General features: G+C 41.2%; 1 long non-coding RNA gene across 1 annotated transcript; it reads right to left on the reverse strand.

Moving 5' to 3' along the window:
- Positions 1-786: 786 nt before the first annotated feature.
- On the reverse strand, positions 787-5,690 carry LOC140734569 (uncharacterized). The gene is made up of 3 exons (XR_012100561.1): positions 5,636-5,690; positions 5,288-5,530; positions 787-896 (listed from the first exon to the last, which is right to left on the reverse strand). It is a non-coding gene; the product is annotated as an uncharacterized lncRNA (long non-coding RNA).
- Positions 5,691-7,589: the final 1,899 nt, after the last annotated feature.

Raw genomic sequence — 7,589 nt, forward strand, 5'->3', positions numbered from 1 at the left:
AGTGCAGTGACTGAGTATGAATGGGTCAATGGAAATGCATTTGACGGGCCAAAGAGTCTGGTCCTCTGCTCTGTCTCTCTATGACTTTATACTCTTTCTTGGAATTGGAATTGGTGTATTATTGTCACATGCACTGAGATACAATGAACAGCTGTCTTGCATACTGTTCATACAGATCAAATCATTACATAGGGTGTTGAGCTAAGATAAAGTAAAACAATAACAGTGTAGAATAGACTGTAAAAGTTACCAAAAAAACGTGAAGTGTTAAAGTGCAAGATTGTAGTAAGGTAGATTATGAGGCCAATGGTATATCTTATTGTACAAGAGGTTCTTCCAAGAGTCTGTTAACAGCTGTCCTCAAGTTTGGTGGTATGTGTTATGTCTTGTAACTCCAAATCATAAAATCTAATAGAAATAAAAACACATAGCCAGGAATAACGTGGTTTAATTTTGTTTTACTTTAAGCGAGGTGCACATGTATGACTTGGCAGTGTGATGACCTATGCTATTCACATAACTCTACATATAACCTATAATGAATTATGTAAACAACAAAGAATGTTTAATTAAACAATATATTTGAATTGACTTCATTTCTTACATTCTTCACATACATGGGAAGTAAAAATCTTTACGATATGTATCCGTCTAAATGTGCAATGCGCAATTGTAGTAATTTATAATAAATAGAACAGTTAATGTAACATAGAAACATACTCAAATCAATGTGAGTTTATCAGTCTGATGGCCTGGTGGAAGAAGCTGTCCCAGAGCCTGTTGTTCCTGGCTTTTATGCTGTGGTACTGTTCCCCAGATGGTAGCAGCTGGAATAGATTGTGGTTGGGGTGACTCGGGTCCCCAGTGATCCTATGGGCCCTTTTTACACACCTGTCCTAATAGATGACAATATTACTCAAATATTACTGAAACATTAAATACAAAACACTCCTCCCTGCTTAGCTATAAACTCCAACTCAATATACAATGCATCTCAACTCACTTATGTAATGCACTGCTCTCTATATGTCGGAATTGACTCAGGGACTGCAGGAAGTGGTTCTGACAGCTCTGACACCTTTCTTCTGGACATGTTGGCATTCTGAACTGTGCATTGCAAGCTGCTCAATCTGCTGTTCTTTTCCAGGCCAACAGACAAAACTTTGAGCCAACACTTTATTTTGACCATGCCCATTTTACCAGCATGTATCTCCTCCAGCACTTCAGCTCTCAGCTTGGATGGTACAACAGCTCTCAATCCCCACATAAGGTAACCTCCATAAAGGACAAGTTCATTTTGGTGTTGATAAGAGACGGAAAATTGAATTTCTGCTGCACTTTCCAGCCATTTTGGGTGGCCATGTAGATCTGAGACAGTGTGGGGTCTTTTCTGGTTTCCCTTTGGATCATCTCTGACATAAGGGGGAGACTGTTGATTTACATTAGGGAGAACATGTCAAGAGGAGTGTCGTATTTTGTAAATTTTTCAGTTATTTCCTTTTACAAGTATAAACAGGATAATCCATCAGCAGTTCCGTGATAATTTGGCCTCTTGAATTCGATCTTTTCTCCAAGAAACAGAGCCCATCTCTGTATTCGTGTTGCTACTGTTAGTGGAACACCGTTTTGTGGACTAAAAATGGACACTAGTAATGATCAGTAATGAGGGTGAACCCTCTCCAAACAGGTACTGATTGAGATGTTTCACACACCAAACCAGGTTCAAGGCCTGTCTGTCAAACTGTGCATAATTTTACTCTGTAGCGGTAAGGGAACGTGATGCAAGGCTGTGTGTGGAGCATTCATGTCCAACACTTATCACATGTCTGTACCCACACCATAAAGCAAGGCATCACAGACAAGTTTCACTGGATGATGTGGATCATAAAGTGTGAGTACAGTGTCTGATGTCACCATTTCCTTTGTCTTTTGGAAAGCTATCTCACACTTCTTTGTCCATTGCCATTTCTTCCTGATCTGTAGTAGTGTGTTTGGGGGCGGGGTGGTGGGGGGTGTGTGGTGGGGGGGAGCACAGTAACCAGGAACCTGTAATAGTAATTGATAAATCCTAAAAGAAGACCAACTGTGACACCATCCTTTGGTTTTGGGGTTCCACCACTGCTTGAATTTTCTCAGCACACTTGTGCTTCAATGGTGTGGCCACAGTAATTGATGCTTGGTTTAAAGAATTCATATTTGTTGTGTCGTACTCTGAGCCTATAATCTTCTAATGTTTTTAACACTGTCTTGAGTTTTGGGAAATGTTCCTTGTCATCCTCACAGGTAACACTGAGTGCCTGGGCAGTCTTGCAGCACCTGGTCCATAGCTTTCTGCCAGAGTGCAGGTGCAGATGCTACTCTAAAAATCTGCCTATTATAGTGATAAAGGCATTGTTTAGTGTTTATGGTGAGAAACTCTTTGGACTCCATCTGGAGGTAAGTTCACTTTGCTGAACTGGCCCCCTCCTGAAAGGTTTGCAAAGGTATCCTCTCTCGTGGGCAGAGGATATCGATTCACTTTCAGTACTGGACTGATGGTGACCATAAAGTCACCACAGATCCTGACAGACCCATTCTTCTAGGCTACTGGGACCACTTTGGCATTGCCAGTGTCTCTGCTGTTCCTTTAAAAAATCAATTTCAACTACTCTTTTAAATGTGAGTTGTGTTTCAGTTAGGAACCATTTTTGAATGTTTTCTTTTAAGATTCCACAAACTAAATGATGTTTCAGTGCATCTTTAAGCCTATCAATGATTGGACAATCTCATCAATTCAGTCATGTAAAATGAAAAGGAATCCACTTCCTTCTGGTTCTGCTTACAAACGCGAAAGCATTCTGCAATCAACAATGCTTTCAGGTCTGAATGTTCCTCCATAATTTTCACATTATCAGCAAAGCTCATTTTTGCTCTTTTGTTGGAACAGTTGAACTTCTAAATAAACTGTATGCTCATCAACCAATTGCACGCAGCAAAACTGGGATCAATTCTCATTTGCTATTCCATTTGTTCAGTATATATCAGCCAGTTACAATAGACAATAGACAATAGACAATAGGTGTAGAAGTAGACCATTTGGCCCTTCAAGCCTGCACCGTCATTTTGAGATCATGGCTGATCAACTACTATCAATACCCGGTTCCTGCCTTGTCCCCATATCCCTTGAATCCCCTATCCATAAGATACCTATCTAGCTCCTTCTTGAAAGCATCCAGAGAATTGGCCTCCACTACCTTCCGAGGCAGTGCATTCCAGACCCCCACAACTCTCTGGGAGAAGAAGTTTTTCCTTAACTCTGTCCTAAATGACCTACCCCTTATTCTCAAACCATGTCCTCTGGTACTGGACTCTCCCAGCATCTGGAACATATTTCCTGCCTCTATCTTGTCCAATCCCTTAATAATCTTATATGTTTCAATCAGATCCCCTCTCAATCTCCTTAATTCCAGCGTGTACAAGCCCAGTCTCTCTAACCTCTCTGCGTAAGACAGTCCAGACATCCCAGGAATTAACCTTGTGAATCTACGCTGCACTTCCTCTACAGCCAGGATGTCCTTCCTTAACCCTGGAGACCAAAACTGTACACAATACTCCGGGTGTGGTCTCACCAGGGCCCTGTACAAATGCAAAAGGATTTCCTTGCTCTTGTACTCAATTCCCTTTGTAATAAAGGCCAACATTCCATTAGCCTTCTTCACTGCCTGCTGCACTTGCTCATTCACTTTCAGTGACTGATGAACAAGGACTCCTAGATCTCTTTGTATTTCTCCCTTACCTAACTCTACACCGTTCAGATAATAATCTGCCTTCCTGTTCTTACTCCCAAAGTGGATACATGTTGTGCAATTGAATATGTCTAACTTTCTGATGTAGCCAGCCATATCTGATTTTATTTATTTATTATTATTGTCATCCAGTGCTCACTGTTTATGAACCCGTGAACTTTGTCCATTTTCTGCTTTTTTATTTCACCCAACTGGCTCACTGTGCTTCCGGAGAAATAAAATATTTTGTGCTTTTTTTTTAAACTTGAAAGACTTTGTCTCTCCCTCTAATGAAGAAAAAAATGTACTGAAATTCAACAGTTATGTAGTTGTCTTGGGTTCATTTTTAAACTTACTACTCATCAACACCATTATGTTTTGTAACTCCCGAAAGTAATCAAAAGTAAAACACGGGGATACTGGAGGAAATGTGTCTACCTCACTGAGGCGTGCTCTTATGATGTGCTGGCATAATGGTGTGCTATAAGCCATTCTGTACTTTTATATATAACCTTAATGAATCATGTAAATGACCAAGAATGCTTCATCAAACAATATTTTTGCAATACTATTGAAATATAAAATAAACAACAGTCAGTGCCCTGGTGCAAGTATGGTCCAGTTTGATATCTGCTCCTGGGATCCTGGCACTTGTTCTGGCAAGTTAGGGATTCATCATTGTAACTTCCCAACATGTGCAGAAATATAAACAGTGTTAAAGATTAAAGAAAGGATTCGCTTTATTTGTCACATGTACATCAAAACATCCAGTGAAATGTGTCAAGTGTATCAAATCGAATTGGAGAACTGTCCTGGGCAAGAGCCACCATGCTTCTTGTGCCAACACAGCATACCCACAGCTCACTCACCCTAAGCCTACACCTACAGAGTACCTGGAAGAAACCCATTCCCACAGCTCACTCACCCTAAGCCTACACCTACAGAGTACCTGGAAGAAACCCATTCCCACAGCTCACTCACCCTAAGCCTACACCTACAGAGTACCTGGAAGAAACCCATACCCACAGCTCACTCACCCTAAGCCTACACCTACAGAGTACCTGGAAGAAACCCATTCCCACAGCTCACTCACCCTAAGCCTACACCTACAGAGTACCTGGAAGAAACCCATTCCCACAGCTCACTCACCCTAAGCCTACACCTACAGAGTACCTGGAAGAAACCCATTCCCACAGCTCACTCACCCTAAGCCTACACCTACAGAGTACCTGAAAGAAACCCATACCCACAGCTCACTCACCCTAAGCCTACACCTACATCTCTGAAGAAACCAGAGTACCTGGAGGAAACTCATGTAGTCACAGGGAGAATGAGCAAACTAGTTACTGGCAGTAGAGGGAATTGTACCTTGAAAGGTAAAAGAATGTGCTAACCACTACACTACCCAGCCATGATAAAAATGTTATAATTCTTCGTCTTCTTAAGATTTTGAAAACCTCACATGTGTTTTGAGCCAATTAAAAATTAATCCAGTTTAATTAGAAAACAAAATCCATATTTACCTTTCTGTCCCAGCAGGCAATGTTTCCCATTCACTTTACTGGGGCTGCTGTACTTGCGCCAGACTCCACTTGGCACAGGTTCAGAGCACAGGTTTAGCAACTTGTCAGCTGGAAAGACTGCAGATGTTTGAACAGCCCTGTTGGACATCACTGGAACAGCTCAGGGGTGGCTGGCAAAATAGGAGATGCTCAGAAAGTGCTGCTGTTGGCTTCAACCCATGATGACGCTGGAAACCAGGAATTCTGCTGACAAACATGAGGAAGTGCTAGATTAGATCTAGGGTCAGGTCAGTTCAAAATGCTTTTACATGAGTTCAGTTTCTATTCCAATTAAGCAAGATGGTTCACCTTTAAAGACCTAATGAAATTCCTTCCAAAAGAATCTACAGATAAAAAGTCCAAAAATGGGCAATTAGAATCATAATCGAATCAGAACCAGAACTAGGTTTAGTATCATTGACATAGTTTGTGAAATGTGTTGTCTTGTGGCAGCAGTAAAGTGCAAGACATTAAAAATCTCTATGTTACACTAAGAAACGTATATAAAAATAACTAAGAAGTGCACAAACAGAGAACATGTTCTGGGTGATGGGTGTCCTTAATGATGAGGCTTTGTCCTTTGAAGATGTCCTTGATGTTGGGAAGGGAACATGGGAAGGCCCATGATGGAGTTTACAACTTTCTGTAGCTTTTTCCAGTCGTGTAATGCAGGGACCTCTCCATACCAGAGGGTGATGCAGCCAGTCAAAATGCTCCTCACTGTAAATATGTGGAAATCTACTCGAGTCTTTGGTGACGTACCAAATCTCCTCAATCTCCTAATGAAATAGCTGCTGTTGTGCCTTCTTTGTAATTGCATCAATGGTCCCAGGATAGATCCTCAGAGATGTCAACACCCAGGAAATTGAAGCTATACACTCTTTCTAGTGCTGGCCCCTCTTTAGTAACTGTTCCCCCAGAGTGACATCAGTCTCAAAGTTTAATCTTATTAATCTACGTGATACAGTATATTGTGATGGGTATTCGCTACCTGGCCAGTAACTGCAGTATAATCTCCCTTGAGTGAGAGTACTCATGGCTATTTATATCTGATAGAGCTTAAAGTCTTCATTTAAGTTTAAAACTTCTCAGGCAACAAACCCGATACCATCACAATATCTGCTGCTGATAGAGGGTGGTGTGTGCTTAGAGTGAGCTGTTGCAGCAAGTGGTAGCAGTGGGTAAGATTACAACATTTAAAAAACATTTGGACAGATAAGGGATATGGGTCAAATTTATACAGGAGAAGCTCTGTTAGAAGCCTAAGGTGACATGGACAGGAGGGGCTGTTTTCCATGATGCATAGCTTTGGGATTCTACAAATTTCTTCAGAATCTAGCATTTACCCACACAATAGAGTCAACTTACACTGGCCAATCTATCTCATAAATTTCTAGGATGTGTCAGGAAACTGAAAAACCCAGGGAAACCCATAAATCCAGAGGGAGAATATCCAAACTTCACGGGGAACACTGGATCCAGTTTTCAGGAGCTGTTCAAACTCATTAGCCTTAGTTCTTTCCAATATTTCAATTACTGCTTTGTTCTTGACAGTTGTACAAGAACCTTAGCCACATTTCAATATTTCAGCCCACAAACAGGTCTCACACATTTTGTGCCATTCTTGTTCCTACTTGAGAAATGCACTCAGAGGCCACATTGTTAGGGATACCTGTATGCCTGCTCGTTAATGCAAATGTCTAATCAGCCAATCATGTGGCTGCAACTCAATGTATCAAAGCAGGCAGACATGGTCAAGAGGCCCAGTTGTTATTCAGACCAAACATCAGAATAGGGAAGAAATGTGATATCAGTGACCTTGACTGTGGAAAGTATGTTGGTGCCAGATGGGATAGTATTTCAGAAACTGCTGATCTCCTGGATTTTCACGCAAAACAGTCTCTAGTGTTTACAGAGAATGGTGTGAAAAACAAATAAAAACATCCAGTGAGCAGCAGTTCTGTGTAAGAAAATGAGAGCAGTCAAAAGAGGTTGGCCAGACTAGTTCAAGCTGCCAGGAAAGCGACAGTAACTCAGATATCCATGGATTACAACGGTGATATACAGAAGAGCATCTCTGAATGCACAACACATTGAATCTTGAAGTGGTTGGGCTACAGCAGCAGCAGATCAGAAGCATATTAGGTACGGGAGTGTATTTAACAATAGAACGAAGTAACCTATCTTCAGTGCAACAACAAATACGGCAGGATAATTGAGATGGTTAAGAACCATTTCCTATCAAGTTTCTCCAGCAGTGTTT

Source organism: Hemitrygon akajei, chromosome 10, assembly GCF_048418815.1.
Source record: "Hemitrygon akajei chromosome 10, sHemAka1.3, whole genome shotgun sequence".
In the NCBI taxonomy this organism is placed as follows: Eukaryota; Metazoa; Chordata; class Chondrichthyes; order Myliobatiformes; family Dasyatidae; genus Hemitrygon; species Hemitrygon akajei.